This window comes from Equus przewalskii, chromosome 10 (assembly GCF_037783145.1).
Source record: "Equus przewalskii isolate Varuska chromosome 10, EquPr2, whole genome shotgun sequence".
Taxonomy (NCBI): domain Eukaryota; kingdom Metazoa; phylum Chordata; class Mammalia; order Perissodactyla; family Equidae; genus Equus; species Equus przewalskii.
In genome coordinates, this window is record NC_091840.1 from 38328119 (window position 1) to 38345653 (window position 17535).

Consider the following 17535-nt stretch of genomic DNA (forward strand, 5'->3'; position numbering starts at 1 on the left):
GGCTCCAAGTCTTCGAATCCGAGGGGAGATCCTGCGTGGGCTTCACGGGCTGTCTGAGGCTCACAGGGCCAGGGACGCAGAGCCCAGTTTTATCCTCGCATTTATATCTGCATTTGGAAGGCTACCACTTCCACCCCAGCTGGGTGACCTTGGACACATCACACAACCTCTCTGAGTCTCAACTCCTCTTCGGCAAAATGAGGCTAATAATACCCACCCACCTCCCAGGGCTGTGGGACAGTGACTTGAGATGATGTCTGTGAAATAACTGCCATCATAAGCCCCTCAAGATGCTTCTTGCCCCCTCTTCCTCGTGTCACAGAAGAGACAGTGGAAGCTCAGCAAGATCAAGTGGTATTTGGCAAAGATCGCTCAGACAGCTGGGATTCCTGCACAGACCTGCCTGACTCTGAAGGCCACAGTCCATCTCCAGCCTGGCTTGATTGCAAGCATGGATTTCTTTTTTATTGTGCTAAAATCTACATAACATAAAAGATACCATTTTAACTATTTTAAAAGTACAATTCAGTGGCATCAAGTACATTTACATTGTCGTGCAACCACGACCACCATCCATCTCCAGAACTTTCTCGTCTTCCCAGACTGAAACTCCATTTGCCTTAAAGACTAACTCTCCATTCCCCCTCCCCCAGCCCCTGGCCACCGCCGTTCTACCTCCTGTCTCTGTGAATTGTACTCTGGGACCCTCAGATGAGGGGAGTCCTACAGGATTTGTCCTTTTGTGTCTGGCTTATTTCACTTTGCATGAGATCTTCAGGCTTCCTCCACGTGGTAGCAGGTGTCAGCAGGCTGAACACTGTCAAGACAGACTGTTGTCTCACCGTGTGTACACACCACGCTCTGTTTACCTAAGGACGTGTTTTAACGCATCTAATGAACCAGGTCCATGGTAGGTACAAGTCCTGTGACATTATCATGGTTGGTACTTACTACTATTCAATTACTGGACGGCCATAAGCACTTGCAGTAAAATCCAATTCTTCAATAGTGTAATAAGAGTAATGACAATAATAAATACCCCCCAACTAGAGCCGTCCTTTCTTTTATACCCTCTCAAGATTTCCCTAGTCCAGGGGCTCCCACTCGGCTGTGCCTCAGAGCCACCAGGGGGTCTTGTTAACCACCTCAGTGTCTATACTGTCAACAAGCTCCCTGAGGTCTGATGTGCATGGAAGTTGAGTGCTGTTCTCCTAGTCTTTGCATCTTTCCCTGGCTGTATCTGGAAAGACACCCCAAGACCAAGGTCAGGGGGACGTGAGGGCAGAGGGGTGAGAGCGCTGGTGTTTCTGAGCAGCTTCTCTGAGACCATGGGCTCTGGCTTTGTGACTGACTCTGTTCTGACTTTCCTGTGTTGGACAAGCCCTTTCTTCTAGCCCTTTCTGGGGAAATGCCTGACACAAGAAATGACCTATTTGGACATGCAATTGGAACTCAGACAGACAGCTATGTCCCTGTCACCTCCACCCCACCCCCGGGGGGGCCAGGATGGCATTTTTGGCTCGAGGCTGCCATTGTTAAGAGCTTTGGTGAACAGGCTGGATGGGGCTCTTTGTTTATAACTCACTGCGATGCCCTGAATTTTTGTCTTCCCCCCGCAATTCAGATGTTGAAGCTCCAATTCCCAATGTGATGGCATGAGGAGGCGGGCTTGAGAGAAGTAATTAGGTCACGAGGGTGGAGCCCTTATGATGGAATTAGTGCCCTTAAAAGGAGAGACACGAGACAGATGGTCTCTCCCTCGGCCATGCGTGGATACCTTAACGTTCAGGCAGGAAGTTGATCCTGGCTGAGACAGGAAACACACTCGCCTCTTCAGCATGCCCTCGGCCAAACTCTCCAGCCAGGGGACGCCGAGCAGAATAAAGAGAGAACATTTAAGGGGCTGATGGAAGGTGTCTGGTGCATTGGCTTCTGTCTCTCCATCTGCGTGGAAGTCCTTCTACTCACTCTCCTTTGTCAGACTGGCAACCTCCTACTGATCCTTGAGGCCTCAGCCCAAAGTCACCTCCTCTGGGAAGGCTTCCGTGATCTCTGCAGGCAGAGCTGGATACTCTCGCCCCGGGAAGCATACCGTTGTGTCATGGTGTCAACGGCACAGTTGTGATGGAGAACTTTGCTCATTTACCCCATTCCCCAGAGTCTTTTTTTGGGTGGAGGAGGAGGCTGGAAATCTCAAGTCGATTTATTCATACTGTAAAGATCTAGCTGCACGGCACACAGCAGCATTTTTACAAAATGATTGCCTTTTCGTTCTGAGACTCGTGCTCTGATTAAGGATCCCGTCATTTACTGTGAGCGCAGTCCCGGATTGAGGCCGTAGGTTGTTGGGTAGGTCTAGAGGCCAAGTAGAGATTTGGCACGCCGTACGAAGATCCAGAGTGACTAAAATAAGGCAATGGGTATGTTAAAAAATTCAGAATTCAGCGTCATCACATCTTTCCTTCCATAATTTCCTTCCCATTAGCTTGTTTTCCTTGTAGCCTTAAGGTCAGGGGTCCTGGATAATGTTCTGGCCATGAGCATCTATATTCTTACGAAAAAAATTATGATATCACTTTAAAGTTAATAGTTTTGAAAAAGAAGAAAAAAAGAGCCACTTAAGTCCACTTGTTTATTCAAAACGGTGGTTCTCCAAAACCTTGTCATGTTCTGCAAGTCCTACTCTAAATCCTATTCTGTGACTTTGTCACTGCCCAGGGACATGACATCGACAGAAACCAATGAACATAGGCAAAAATGTCAAATTATGGGGACCGGCTGATGTACCTTGAAACGCCTGTAAAACACCCGGGATTATGTGTCGGGTTCTCTCTCATTACTGAGTCCGCATCTGGTATACATTATGGACAATCTAGATGCTCAACCTTCCCTGTCCCCCCCCCCCCCCACCATGTCCATTTGACCCCTGGAGTTGTTTCAGCAATCGTTTACTGTAGAGAACTCACCGTGTCAGGTATCGGGTAGATGTGAGCGACACCCTCTGGAGTTACAAACAGAGATAGCACCAGCCCACGTCTGGGTGGCCTGCAGTGTGGGGAGAATACCTGCAGCCATAGTTGAGCTCTGCCTGTGGACTTTAAAAAAATAATAATAACATTAATTTTGGAATATGTTTAGATTTATGGGAAAGTTGCAAATCTAGGGCAGAGAGTTTCCATATACGCCTCACCTAGTTGTAGGGGCTCTGCTTGAGAAATTCTCTCAGGTCGTTGCATTGGGATTGCTCCAGACTTATTCCCATGCTTTATTTTAAGGAACACTGTGAATTGTACAACTTTGAGGGTTTCTCCTTTTGCATTGGCTGTTAGGAAGCTCAGAGGCAAATTTGTGGGTCAGTTCTAGCAGGATCACGGGACTCTTGGCAGATATTTTGGGTGTTAACTCTATCCTTGTTTACCCTGTGTTCTTCCTACATTATTTTTCTCTTCTTGTTTATTTAATATTCACTTTGTTTTGCCGTATGGAGCTTTACTGGCCTCTTCTAATTATTTTTGGAACGAGGTGGAGGCATGCGTAACTGGATAAACAGATAGACCATTCCTCTGTGTTCCCAAGGTGGTTGTTGCAGCCTTCTATTCTAGCATTTATCACGTTTTGTCATAAGTGTTTGTTTACGTGTTTGCCTCCCCCACCGGGTGAGCCTGTCACCTGGTTTCCCTGCAGCTGGACCCTCGGCGTGATTGAGTACCCGAGGGGGCTGGTGCCTGAGTCACGCTTTTCACACCCTGAGCCTACCCCTGTCATCCCAGCCCTGCCTGCACTGACCCCCCACCCCACACCTGCACGCAGGCTCAGGGGCAGCCTCAGCATCTCCCAGCATCTCTCCTGCCCTAGGGGACGCCCTGTATGTGCCACTTTGAGGTGAGAGCAGACAGAACCTGGTGGTACCCACAGGGAAAGAGAATCAAGAACCAGCGTGCACCCACACTCCGAAGACGGGGCCTGCGAAGACGGAGAGGGAGAGTCGGGGTGTGGACTGTTTCGTGCTCCTGCTCCTCAGAGTGGTACCTCTCTCCTCCCCTCCCCCTTGACGGTCCTGGTGATGAGGAGGAGAGGCCACGTATGACCAATAGAACCACAGGATCACAAGGCTGTCAGCTGGAGATTATTCGTGTCTCACTCAGGAACTCAACGTGGACTGTTTTCTAACCCAACATCCCCTCCGCGCATTAACCCTCTCCTTGTATGGAAGGGGCAACTGAGGCCCAGAAAGGGAGAGTGATTTCTTCAAGGTCACACAGCGAATTCAAGGCAGGCCTATTCTCCACCTGGGGAGTGAGCTCTGTGCTCTGTGAGCATCAGGCAAAAGCTGAGCCAGAGGGGAGCATTTCAGGGGACTGGGGGGGCCTTTCCTAGTGCCCTGAAGGCAGACACTGGAGGGGCTAGAGGGCTGGCCAGTCACTCGGGGTAGACCCCTCCTCTCTGCCCCACCCCCACGACACGATTCCTCCTGGAATTGGGTAGACTCTGGAGACTTGCTTTGAAAGAGGAAAAAGGATGATGAAGGGGCACTTTGGGGGAGACTTCCTGTGTGAGTGGGAGAGAGAGACGAGAAAGTCCAGGGGTGGCATCGCAGACTCGTATGCCCGTGGGGATCCTGCTGTGGGGTGACAGCATGGGGGTGGGAGGGACCGGGGCCGCGGGTCTTCATCCCGCGTGCGCTGGCTGCTCAGTGCGACGGCCGCCACGGGGGTGAGGCTGCCAAGTAGCAAATATTTCACTTTTTTTTTTTCTAAGAGAAGTTGAAAATCCGAGGTTTATGTGAAATCCAGATTTTCACGAGTTGACAACCAATTCAAAAATTTAAAAGCTCTGTGTGAATACGACGTGTAGCTCCTGATTCAAACAGATCACCTATAAAAAGACATTTTTGAGACAATTAGGGAAATGTAAATACCACATGCGGCACTAGATGCTAATAAGGAATTATTCACTTTGTTAGGCTGATAATGGCTGTGTGGTTATGTTTTTAAAAAGTCTTCATCAGCTAGGGAGATGTACTGAAGGATTTATGGGGGAAATAATGTGATTTGCTTTAAATATTTCAGAAAAATATGTGTGTTGGAGGGACAGATGACAAGGGATTGGCAAAGTGGTGACAGCTGCTGAAGCTGGCGATGGGTTCATGCAGGTTCATTGTACTAGTCTCTGCTTTTGGGGTCTGTTTAAGATGTCCTTAAAAAATAAACTCTCTGTCTGGGCTCAGCAAAACCTGTCAGGGAGCTGGGTGTGGCTTTACCACCAGTTTTCAATCTCTAGTCTGGGACTTTCTCTCCCTCATAAGCCACAGAGCACCAGGGCGTGGAGAAACCCTGGAGATCACAGAGGTCAGGGGTGGGCAAATGTCAGCCTGGGGGCCAAACCTGGCTTGCCACCCATTTTGGTGCCAATAAAGTTTTATTGGAACACAGCTGCGTCCATCTGCTTTCATGTTGTCTATGACTTGCATTGGTGCCGTGATGGCAGAGTCAAGTAAATGCGATTGAAACCATGTATCTCGGAGAGTCTAAAATATTTACTCTTTTATCCTTTACAGAAGAAGGCTGTCCTCCCCTGGGCCAGGTCAACAGGCATCCATCTTCAGCACCGACACCCCTGTGCCACATCTTCCAAGCCCAGGGACAACTTGGGGCTTGAGGGGAAGTGGGCCCTGCTGATGGAGGGGAGAGGGAGATAGGGATGGAATGAGGGCAGTCTGGCAAAACGAGAACTTTGAGCGCCTCTGCTGGAGCCGGCGGGCGTGCCAGGGTGAACCAGGGGCCGTTCCAACCAAGAGGCAGTGTGGGGCAGGCAGGTCTCATCTACAACCCTGACCCCATCACTAGTCTATGCCTTAGCTGCTTCTTCTGAAAAATAGGAATAAGGAATAAGCTTGTGTGGCGGATTACAGGCCCTGATATAAAGCACATCGCAAACAGCAGGTGGTTAATAAATGGTGGATATTATTCTTCTTATGTCCCTGTGCTGCAATCATTGGGCTCTTGGACCTTAAAAACTCAATGTTACTACATTTTATTGTTAATCTGAGATGTATCCTCTTAATAAAAGGAAATAAATGTGTATTATAGAGAATTCACGGAACTTTTGTTGAAGGCAAAACAAGATGTTTATTGATCCTTTAAGAGAAAACAAAGGAAAAAACTGCATTCTTTGCACGTGTAAAAATGATGTGTCCCTACTTGAGTGAGAAACTAGAAGTTAACATCAGGCGCCAGCTGTGAATAAGGTTTCCATGCAGGCGTAGGTATGGCACTATGTTCTATATAATCCAGCTTAGACGGCAGCAGGAAGATTCTGGAAAGCTTCGAGATGTGTGATAGGGAGGCGTGGTCTCTCCAGATGTTGCCCCGGGGGGGCAGCAGGAACCTCCCACCTGGGATTGCTCTGGAGGTAAATGAGAATCTAGGTAAAGTGTCTGGTGAGGCGCCTGGCGTATCTGAGATGTTGGACAACAATCCTAATTCCAGCAATCCATCCGTCCTTCCACATCCCCTGTTATCTTCTTCCGTTTTTCCCAACCCCCAATGCCCTGCGTCTGTCTTACGTGGTTAATAATTTGGTTTGCTGCTCTGTATTCCCTATGCACGTTTTATTTTTATTTATTTTTTTTTTATTTATTTTTTTTATTAATGTTATGATAGATTACAACCTTGTGAGATTTCAGTTGTACATTTTTGTTAGTCATGTTGTGGGTACACCACTTCCCCCTCCGTACCCTCCCCCCACCCCCCCTTTTCCCTGGTAACCACCGATCAGATCTCCTTATCAATATGCTAATTTCCACCTATGAGTGGAGTCATATAGAGTTCGTCTTTCTCTGACTGACTTATTTCGCTTAACATAATGCCCTCGAGGTCCATCCACATTGTTGTGAATGGGCCAATTTCGTCTTTTTTTATGGCTGAGTAGTATTCCATTGTGTATATATACCACATCTTCTTTATCCAATCATCAGTTTCTGGGCATGTAGGCTGGTTCCACGTCTTGGCTATTGTAAATAATGCTGCGATGAACATAGGGGTGCAACGGACTCTTGAGATATCTGATATCAGGTTCTTAGGATAGATACCCAGTAATGGGATGGCTGGGTCATAGGGTATTTCTATTTTTAACTTTTTGAGAAATCTCCATACTGTTTTCCATAGTGGCTGTACCAGTTTGCATTCCCACCAACAGTGTATGAGGGTTCCTCTTTCTCCACAACCTCTCCAACATTTGTCGTTCTTGGTTTTGGATGTTTTTGCCAATCTAACGGGGGTAAGGTGATATCTTAGTGTAGTTTTGATTTGCATTTCCCTGATGATTAGCGATGATGAACATCTTTTCATGTGTCTATTGGCCATATTCATATCTTCTTTTGAGAAATGTCTGTTCATGTCCTCTGCCCATTTTTTGATCGGGTTGTTTGTTTTTTTGTTGTTAAGCAGTGTGAGTTCTTTGTATATTATGGAGATTAACCCTTTGTCGGATAAGTGGCTTGTAAATATTTTTTCCCAATTAGTGAGCTGTTTTTTTGTTTCAATCCTGTTTTCCCTTGCCTTGAAGAAGCTCTTTAGTCTGATGAAGTCCCATTTGTTTATTCTTTCTATTGTTTCCCTCAACTGAGGAGTTACAGTGTCCGAAAAGATTCTTTTGAAACTGATGTCAAAGAGTGTACTGCCTATATTCTCTTCCAAAAGACTTATTGTCTCAGGCCTAATCTTTAGGTCTTTGATCCATTTTGAGTTTATTTTGGTGTGTGGTGAAAAAGAATGGTCAATTTTCAATCTTTTGCATGTGGCTGTCCAGTTTTCCCAGCACCATTTGTTGAAGAGACTTTCTTTTCTCCATTGTAGGCCCTCTGCTCCTTTGTCGAAGATTAGCTGTCCATAGATGTGTGGTTTTATCTCTGGGCTTTCAATTCTGTTCCATTGATCTGTGGACCTGTTTTTGTACCAGTACCATGCTGTTTTGATCACTGTAGCTTTGTAGTATGTTTTGAAATCGGGGATTGTGATTCCGCCGGCTTTGTTTTTCTTGCTCAGGATTGCTTTAGCAATTCGCGGTCTTTTGTTGCCCCATATGAATTTTAGGATTGTTTGTTCAATTTCTGTGAAGAATGTTCTTGGGATTCTGATTGGGATAGCATTGAACCTGTATATTGCTTTAGGTAGTATGGACATTTTAACTATGTTTATTCTTCCAATCCATGTGCAAGGAATGTTTTTCCATCTCTTTATGTCATCGCCTATTTCTTTCAAGAAAGTCTTGTAGTTTTCATTGTATAGATCCTTCACTTCCTTGGTTAAGTTTATCCCAAGGTATTTTATTCTTTTCGTTGCGATTGTGAATGGGATAGAGTTCTTGAGTTCTTTTTCTGTTAGTTTATTGTTAGTGTATAGAAATGCTACTGATTTATGCACGTTAATTTTATACCCTGCTACTTTGCTGTAGTTGTTGATTATTTCTAATAGTTTTTCTGTGGATTCTTTGGGGTTTTCTATGTATAAGATCATGTCGTCTGCAAACAACGAGAGTTTTACTTCTTCGTTACCTATTTGGATTCCTTTTATTTCTTTTTCCTGCCGAATTGCTCTGGCCAGCACCTCCAGAACTATGTTGAATAGGAGTGGTGAAAGTGGGCACCCTTGTCTTGTTCCTGTCCTCAGAGGGATGGCTTTCAGCTTTTGTCCATTGAGTATGATGTTGGCTGTGGGTCTATCATATATGGCCTTTATTATGTTGAGGTACTTTCCTTCTATACCCATTTTACTGAGGGTTTTTATCATAAATGGGTGTTGGATCTTGTCGAATGCTTTCTCTGCATCTATTGAGATGATCATGTGGTTTTTGGTTTTCATTTTGTTGATGTAGTGTATCACGTTGATTGACTTGCGGATGTTGAACCATCCCTGTGTCCCTGGTATAAATCCCACTTGATCATGGTGTATAATCTTTTTGATGTATTGCTGTAATCGGTTAGCCAAAATTTTGTTGAGGATTTTTGCATCTATGTTCATCAGTGATATCGGCCTGTAGTTCTCCTTCTTTGTGTTGTCCTTGTCAGGTTTGGGGATCAGAGTGATGTTGGCTTCATAGAATGTGTTAGGGAGTTCTCCATCTTTCTCAATTTTCTGGAACAGTTTGAGGAGAATAGGTATTAAGTCTTCTTTGAATGTTTGGTAGAATTCTCCAGAGAAGCCGTCTGGTCCTGGACTCTTATTTTTGGGGAGGTTTTTGATTACCGTTTCTATTTCCTTACTTGTGATTGGTCTATTCAGATTCTCCATTTCTTCCTGATTCAGTTTGGGGAGATTGTAGGAGTCTAGGAATTTGTCCATTTCTTCCAGGTTGTTCAATTTGTTGGCATATAGTTTTTCATAGTATTCTCTTATGATCTCTTGTATTTCATTGGTATCTGTTGTGATTTCTCCTCTGTCATTCCTGATTTTATTAATTTGCGACTTCTCTCTTCTTTTCTTGGTGAGTCTGGCTAGGGGTTTGTCAATTTTGTTAATTCTTTCGAAGAACCAACTCTTTGTTTCATTGATCCTTTCTATTGTCTTTTTTGTTTCAATATCGTTTATTTCTGCTCTTATTTTTATTATTTCCCTCCTTCTACTGACTCTGGGCCTTGTTTGTTCTTCTTTTTCTAGTTCTGTTAGGTGTCGTTTGAGGTTGCTTACGTGAGCTTTTTCTTGTTTAGTGAGGTGAGCCTGTATTGCGATGAATTTCCCTCTTAGGACTGCTTTTGCTGCATCCCAAATGATTTGGTATGTCGTGTTCTCATTTTCATTTGTCTCCAGATAATATTTGATTTCTTCTTTAATTTCTTCAATGATCCATTGTTTGTTGAGAAGCGTGTTGTTTAGTCTCCACATTTTTGCACCTTTCTCTGCTTTTTTCTTGTAGTTGATTTCTAGTTTAATAGCGTTATGATCAGAAAAGATGCTTGATATTATTTCAACTCTCTTGTATTTATTGATGTTTGCTTTGGTTCCCAAAATATGGTCAATCCTTGAGAATGTTCCATGTGCACTTGAGAAGAATGTGTAACCTGCTGTTTTTGGATGAAGTGTTCTATATATATCTATTAAGTCCATCTGGTCTAATTTTTCATTTAATTCTATTATTTCCTTGTTGATTTTCTGTCTGGATGTTCTGTCCATTGGTGTTAATGGTGTGTTGAGGTCCCCTACTATTATTGTATTGTTGTTGATGTCTTCTTTTAGTTCTATTAAGAGTTGCTTTACAAATTTTGGTGCTCCTGTGTTGGGTGCGTATATATTTATAAGTGTTATGTCTTCTTGGTGGAGAGTCCCTTTTATCATTATATACTGTCCCTCTTTGTCTTTCTTTATCTGTTTTGCTTTGAAATCTACCTTGTCTGATATTAGTATAGCGACACCTGCTTTCTTTTGTTCATTATTAGCTTGGAGTATTGTTCTCCATCCCTTCACTCTGAGTCTGTGTTTGTCTTTGGGGCTGAGGTGTGTTTCCTGGAGGCAGCATATTGTTGGATCTTGTTCTTTGATCCATCCTGCCACTCTGTGTCTTTTGATTGGGGAGTTCAATCCATTTACATTTAGAGTGATTATTGAGACGTGGGGACCTACCACTACCATTTTGTGTCTTGTTTTCCGGTTTTCTTCAGTTTCCTTTGTTTCTCGTCCCATGGTTTAATCTGTTCTGATGTAGAGCTGCTACTCTCTGTTGTTGTCCTTCTACTTATCTCCTCTGCTCTTGGTTTTGTAGCCCCTTTCCTTTTTTGGATTTTTCAGGAATGAGGGTTTTCCTGAGGATTTCCTGAAGAGGAGGTTTTGTGGCAATGAACTCCCTTAATTTTTGTTTATCTGGGAAAGTTTTTATTTCTCCATCGTATTTGAAGGATATTTTCGCTGGGTAGAGAATTCTCGGCTGTAGGTTTTTGTCCTTCAGATTTTTGAATATATCATTCCACTCTCTTCTAGCCTGTAAAGTTTCTGCTGAGAGATCTGCTGATAGCCTGATGGGGGTTCCTTTGTAGGTTAGTTCCTTTTGCCTGGCTGTCCTTAATATTTTCTCCTTGTCGTTGACTTTTGCTAGCTTCACTACTATATGCCGTGGAGTTGGTCTTCTTGCATTGATAAAGTTTGGAGATCTATTGGCTTCTGTCACCTGAAGATCCATCTCCCTCACCAGATTTGGGAAGTTCTCAGCCATTATTTCTTTGAATAGGTTTTCTGCCCCTTTCTCCTTCTCTTCTCCCTCTGGTATACCTATAATCCTTACGTTGCATCTCCTAATTGTGTCTGATAATTCTCGGAGAGTTTCTTCACTTCTTTTAAGTCTTGCTTCTCTCTCCTCCTCTGCCTGCAACAATTCTATATTGCCATCTTCCAAATTGCTAATTCTTTCCTCCATATTATCGGCCCTACTGTTCAGAGCATCTAGATTTTTCTTAATCTCCTCTATTGTGTTCTTCATTTCCAATATTTCTGTTTGGTTCTTCTTTATCGTATCAAACTCTTTTGTGACATAGCTCCTGAACTCGTTGAGTTGTCGGTCAGAATTCTCTCTTAACTCAGTGAGTATTTTAATGATGGCTGTTTTGAAGTCATCATCATTTAGGTTATATATCTCATTTTCTTTGGGATTGTTTTCTGTGTATTTGTTACTTTCTTTCTGTTCTGGAGATTTAATGTATTTTTTCATATTGCTTGATGATGTTGATTTGTGCCTCCGCATGGAGATAGAGTTTAGTTGCTCCTTTCACTTGTTTCAGCTGCTGCGGTGGGGGGAGCAGCTGTTTATACTTCACCAACCAGGAACCCTGTCCGTAGTTGCTAACTGGGCCTGGGCCCCTCTTCGTAGCCACAGTGGCCCTTTGGATTCCCTCCTCTGCCGTGGGGGCCGTCACGGGGGGCTTCAGGCTGCAGGGGCCTACTGTTGTTGCCCACCTAGATGCGCTCTCTCCTTGGGGTCTGCAACGGTGTTATGGGCTTTTCCAGCGGCCAGGGGTGGGATCACTTATATTTGTCGCTCCGTTGCTGTCGGCACCCACCAAATCTCACTTGTCCTCTATGGGTCGCAGGAGAGCTATTGGCATCTTCTACAGTCTGTGGTTAGTACACCTAGCTATGCTGCTTTTGCCCTGGGGTCTTCCAGCCTTGTGGCTGGCGGCTGGGTGCCTTCTACTGGTGCTGTGCAGAGGCTTTCCCTAAGGCTTCTGTGAGCCTGTAGGGTTTCCCCCTAGGCTACTAAGCTGGGTCTCTGGAACTCTCTCCAGCCCCAGTCCTCTCCGAGATCTCCGGCAATCCCTAGCCTCACCGGGTGGGCAACGGCAGCTGGGGGTCGCCCCGTCCTCTGGGCTTCTCTCCGGGCCTCTGCCGGGAGCTCTGAATGCTCAGCGTGGCCCCTCTGCTACCGGCAGACAGAGAGTTTTGTCTGCTGCCTGGCGGAGCTCCGGCGCTTCCCCTCCGGGTCGCCGGATGCGCCTTTGAAAGTTCCCCTGCCCCGGTCCTCTCCGAGATCTCCGGCAATCCCTAGTCCCACGGGGCGGGCAACGGCAGCTGGGGGTCGCCCCGCCCTCTGGGCTTCTCTCCGGGCCTCTGCCGGGAGCCCTGAGTGCTCAGCGTGGCCCCTCTGCTACCGGCAGACAGAGAGTTTTGTCTGCTGCCTGGCGGAGCTCCGGCGCTTCTCCACCGGGTCGCCGGACCCGCCTTTGAAAGTTCCCCCGCCCCGGTCCTCTCCGAGATCTCCGGCAATCCCTAGTCCCACGGGGCGGGCAACGGCAGCTGGGGGTCGCCCCGCCCTCTGGGCTTCTCTCCGGGCCTCTGCCGGGAGCCCTGAGTGCTCAGCGTGGCCCCTCTGCTACCGGCAGACAGAGAGTTTTGTCTGCTGCCTGGCGGAGCTCCGGCGCTTCCCCACCGGGTCGCCGGATGCGCCTTTGAAAGTTCCCCCGCCCCGGTCCTCTCCGAGATCTCCGGCAATCCCTAGTCCCCCGGGGCGGGCAATGGCAGCTGGGGGTCGCCCCGCCCTCTGGGCTTCTCTCCGGGCCTCTGCCGGGAGCCCTGAGTGCTCAGCGTGGCCCCTCTGCTACTGGCAGACAGAGAGTTTTGTCTGCTGCCTGGCGGAGCTCCGGCGCTTCCCCACCGGGTCGCCGGATGCGCCTTTGAAAGTTCCCCCGCCCCGGTCCTCTCCGAGATCTCCGGCAATCCCTAGTCCCCTGGGGCGGGCGTCTCTCTGGGACCCTCCGGGCGCCCCGAGCACCAGGCTGGGTCTCCCCGCCAATGGCGGAGAGAGACTCTCCCCGCGGTCTCAGGTGTGCAACTCCAAAGTTTCCCTCTGCGTTTAGGAGTAATTGCAGGGGGTTTAAGTAGGGTTCTGGTCACCTGTTTCCACCGTCGCTCCTCTGTTGTGTTCTCGCTCCTGCCCTAGATGTGTGTGGATCCTCTGGGGGCGTCCGTTGGAAGAAAGCCGCTTGCGGGTACTAGGCTGCCCGTCGGGGTCGGAGAGTTTTCACCTATTTCCACATCCTCCCGGAGGAAAGTCCGTCCGCCTTCCGATGTATAGTCGCGTGGGTGTCTCAGACGTCCTGAGATGCTGTCTGGATATCCTTTGTCAAGCGATAAGTGTCCAAATAATTGTAGACTCGAAGGGCGAGAGACAAAGAGGACTACTCACGGCGCCATCTTGGAATCCCCCTCGCACGTTTTATTTTTAGACTACGTTTTTCAAACTTTAATATGTACACAGATTCTTATTCAGCAGGCCCGAGGAACGAGCTCCCAGGTGATGTTGAATCTTAATCACACTTTCGATAACAAGGGCGAAGATATTGCGCAGGGTCTTGGCCTCGCACTAGTGACATTTTGAGCCAGATAACTCTTTGTTACGGGGGGTCCTGTGCAGTGTAGGACGTTTAACAGCATCCCTGGTCTCTACTCACTAGTTAGGACAATCCCCCAGGTTGCGACAACCAAAAGTGTCTCTGGACATTGCCAAATGTTCCTTGGGGGGCAAAATCACACCCAGTTGAGAGCCATTGGTGTAGAGAATAATTTATCCACAGGCAAGTGCAGGGGTCATGTAATTTTCTACGAATAGCCCCATCAATTGCCACATGCGATCAGGCGTTTAGTACCAATGTTCCAAGGACGGTGCTGATGCTGACGATGATGATGCTGATGCTGACGATGATGGTGATGATGCTGATGCTGCTGCTGATGATGTTGATGCTGATGCTGACGATGATGATGTTGATGCTGATGCTGACGATGATGGTGATGATGATGATAATGATGGTGATGACGATGATGATGACGAGAGCCCCCACAGATCCCCACGCCCAGAGCCTGGTCTTAGCTTTCCCACCTCCTCAGGGCCCCTAAGGTCCTGCTGACCTTCCTCATGCTTCCACTGTCCTGGGATTCCTGCCAGGGCATCTTTGTGAATGCCAACCATCATTTAGAGTCTTCTGGTTGCTGCCGCTGCTCTGACCCACGCAGAAGCGCAGGTGTTATTACCTTTGCTCTGCAGATAAGAAAACGGAAGCTCTTTGGGATGAAGTGAACTGTCTGAGGTCACAGGACAGCTTGGAGCCAGAGCTGGGGTGTGAGCTAAGATGTCACAGCCGCCCTGGGAGGAGTTAGGTCTACTCGTTCTCCCCTGGAGCGGGAGAGGTTGCCGTCCCTCCCCTCCCCCCTTGCCCCCTCGGTCAAGGGTCCCTCGAATAGTAACGGCTAGCATTTATTTTACAGAGCCCCCTTTAGAGCATTTTATAAATTTTACCTACTATTGCCTTGTGACAACAGCTTGATGGTGATCTTAAAGATGAGAAAACTGAGGCACAGAGAGAGTTCAACAATGTCCCGAAGGTCACAGAGCTCGTAATGGCGAGTCCGGATTCAAACGGAACCCGCACGCTGTATTTCCTGTTGAGATGGGAGCAGAACCTGAAGTCCCTGCCTCCCGGGCGGTCATTTTGTCAGCATGGAGTCCAAGGAGATGGTCGTCCGTTGCCAGAGTCCCCCAGGATGAGGCCCCTCTGACGCAGCGGCTGCTGCCGCCCCCAGACCTCGCCCACGCACGTGGGAGCACCTCCCGCCACTCTTGCTGGGCGGGAGACGGCCCCTCCGCGCCCGTCTTCAAAGCTTACGCAGGTGTCGGGACTGAATGACAGATGCACAGGCTTGTTAGCCTTGTAATGAATGTCCCAGCCTCCTCTGGTGGGAGCCAGCCTGCCCGGAGATGATGGGGAGCGGAGAGAGGCGGAGCAGCCTCCTTCAGAAGCCTTCAGTCATTGTCAGAAAGGGAAGAGAACGCACCTGTGCAGGCAGACAGCGCGCAGACAGCAGCTGGCTCGGGGCTTCCACTATGGAGAGGGAACAAGGCAAAAGAGCATACAGTTTTGACCCAGAGCTTGAACCCCAGCACCGCCGCTTTCTAGCTGTGTGACTTTGGGCAACTGACTTGACCTCTCTGAGCTACAGGTGCTTTGTCTGTAAAATGAGGGTGCTGACACCCAATAGAAGCGCTGATGTGCAGATTAGAGAACACACATGGGAGGCGCTTGGCAGGTCCTGGGTGTTCAGTAAGAGGAAGGCGTGATTACAAGCAGCCCGTAGGAGTCACAGGATCTGGGCACTGGCGGGCCGCAGTGCTTGCTGAGAAGGTTGAAGTCATCGCCTCACGCAGCCCCGCTGGGTTTGTCTATTCTAGATCACTTTCCTGGGAAGCAGCGCTCCATCTTCCTTTGGGGGTTGACCTCTCCCACTCCAGGGGTGTTGGTGGGACTGCCAATCCCAGGATTGTGACCCCATTTGAGCCTCAAGGGGGCATATGTCTGGCTGCAGAGAATGGCCAGGGTGGGCGTACGGCCCAAGCTGGGCCCATCAGGGTCCACCCCTGGGATTTTATATACAGACAGTATGGAGAGGACGCTTCCCCCTTCCTCTGAGGTTTCTAGGCTGGGTTGACTTAAGCCTAGAAATGTCTGAGGGGTGGCACCTACTTCTGCTGCTCTGTCCCACCTACGCAGCCCCACGGGGAAGCCTGTCTCCAGCAGGAAAGGCCGCAGACAGAGGCACACGCATTTATACAAGAGAGAATCCTGACTGGGTGACCTCATCTAAGATGCCCCCTCCCGCCATCCAGACTTCTCGGTCAAATGAGCCCATAAGGTCCCTTTTGAGCTTCAGCCATCTTGAGTTGGGTGTTTATAACTTTCAACCATAAGAAGCCCGGCTACCAAAAGGGAGGTGTTCAGGAGACTTGGGGTGGGCTGTAGAGGGCATCCAGCTAAAGGCACAGGGTCCAAAGTCGGGAGAGGCTGTCTTGGAGGAATTTCCCATCCCATTGTTCTCTCGCCTGCATGTCCTTTTATCTTAGAGCATTTTACAGCCTCCCATTGTGTTCGAGGGAGGCTTAGAGAGTCAGGGGTGGAATTCTATACCTGGACGGACCTTGTTCCGTGAGCCTCATCTACAGCTGCTGGGCGTCGGGCAGGACGCACGTGGTGGGAGGTGTAACCTCAGTGCCAAGAAGCCACCAGGTTCTGGACTTGGATGTGGGCTTCCACATGCTCCCAGCAATGCAGCTGCTCTAGATGCCAGGAGCGTGAACAACAGTCTCGAAGTGCGGCCGAGCCCAGAGCTGGCCCTCCCCATCATGGCCAGAGGACGAGCAGGTGAGGCGCTGTGTGGGGCTCCCAGAGAAGCCGCCGCTACGCAAACGTGGTGTAAACTGGAGAGAGGAACTCTGCCTCGCATGCAGAACAAGTCCAGTAGGGTGGGTTCAGGTTAAGCGTTAGGACAAGTTGGAGGTGATCAGGACACCGATGTGCCAGTAAAGAAAAGGGGAAGGGGAACTGCTCTTTTCTCCACCACTCGGCAGACGCCATACTACATTCTTCATAAACACCGTCTCGGTGCAGTAACCTCGGGCCTCGTGCAGCGCTGGTGCGATGGAGAATGCTACAGCCGCTCCCGAGAACAGCCCGGCAGCTCCTCAAACGGTTAAACAGAGAGTCACCCCACGACCCAGCAATTCCACTCCCAGGTACACACCCAAGAGAACTGAAAACATATGTCTGTGCAAAGACTTGTACACAAACGTCCCCACTGCATTATTCCTGACAGCCAGAAAGTGGGAGCAACCCAAATGTCCATCGACTGAGAAAGGGGTAAATAAAATGTAGTATATACACATGACGGAATATTATCAGGCAAGAAGAGAAATGAGACACTGGTACATGCTCCAACACGGTGAACCTTGAAGACATCATACTACATGAAAGAAGCCAGTCACAAAGGACCATATATTATATGAGTCTATCTATATGAAATGTCCAGAACAAGCAAGTTGATAGAGACAGAAAGTAGATCAGTGGTTGCCCAGGGCCGGGGGTGGGGAGGCAGGCTTGGTGGCTAAGGGGTGTGGGTTTTTTTTGGGGGGGCGTGGGTTGGTAATGAAAATGTTCTAAAATTAATGGTGGTGATGGATACACAACTCTGTGAATATACTAAAAGCTATTGAATTGTACACTTTCAGTGG

The 17535-nt window shown here is 48.1% G+C and overlaps 1 long non-coding RNA gene across 1 annotated transcript; it reads right to left on the reverse strand.

Moving 5' to 3' along the window:
* Positions 1 to 386: 386 nt before the first annotated feature.
* LOC139074096 (uncharacterized) lies at positions 387 to 15061 on the reverse strand. Its single transcript, XR_011523487.1, has 3 exons — positions 14777 to 15061; positions 2967 to 3095; positions 387 to 2403 (listed from the first exon to the last, which is right to left on the reverse strand). It is a non-coding gene; the product is annotated as an uncharacterized lncRNA (long non-coding RNA).
* Positions 15062 to 17535: the final 2474 nt, after the last annotated feature.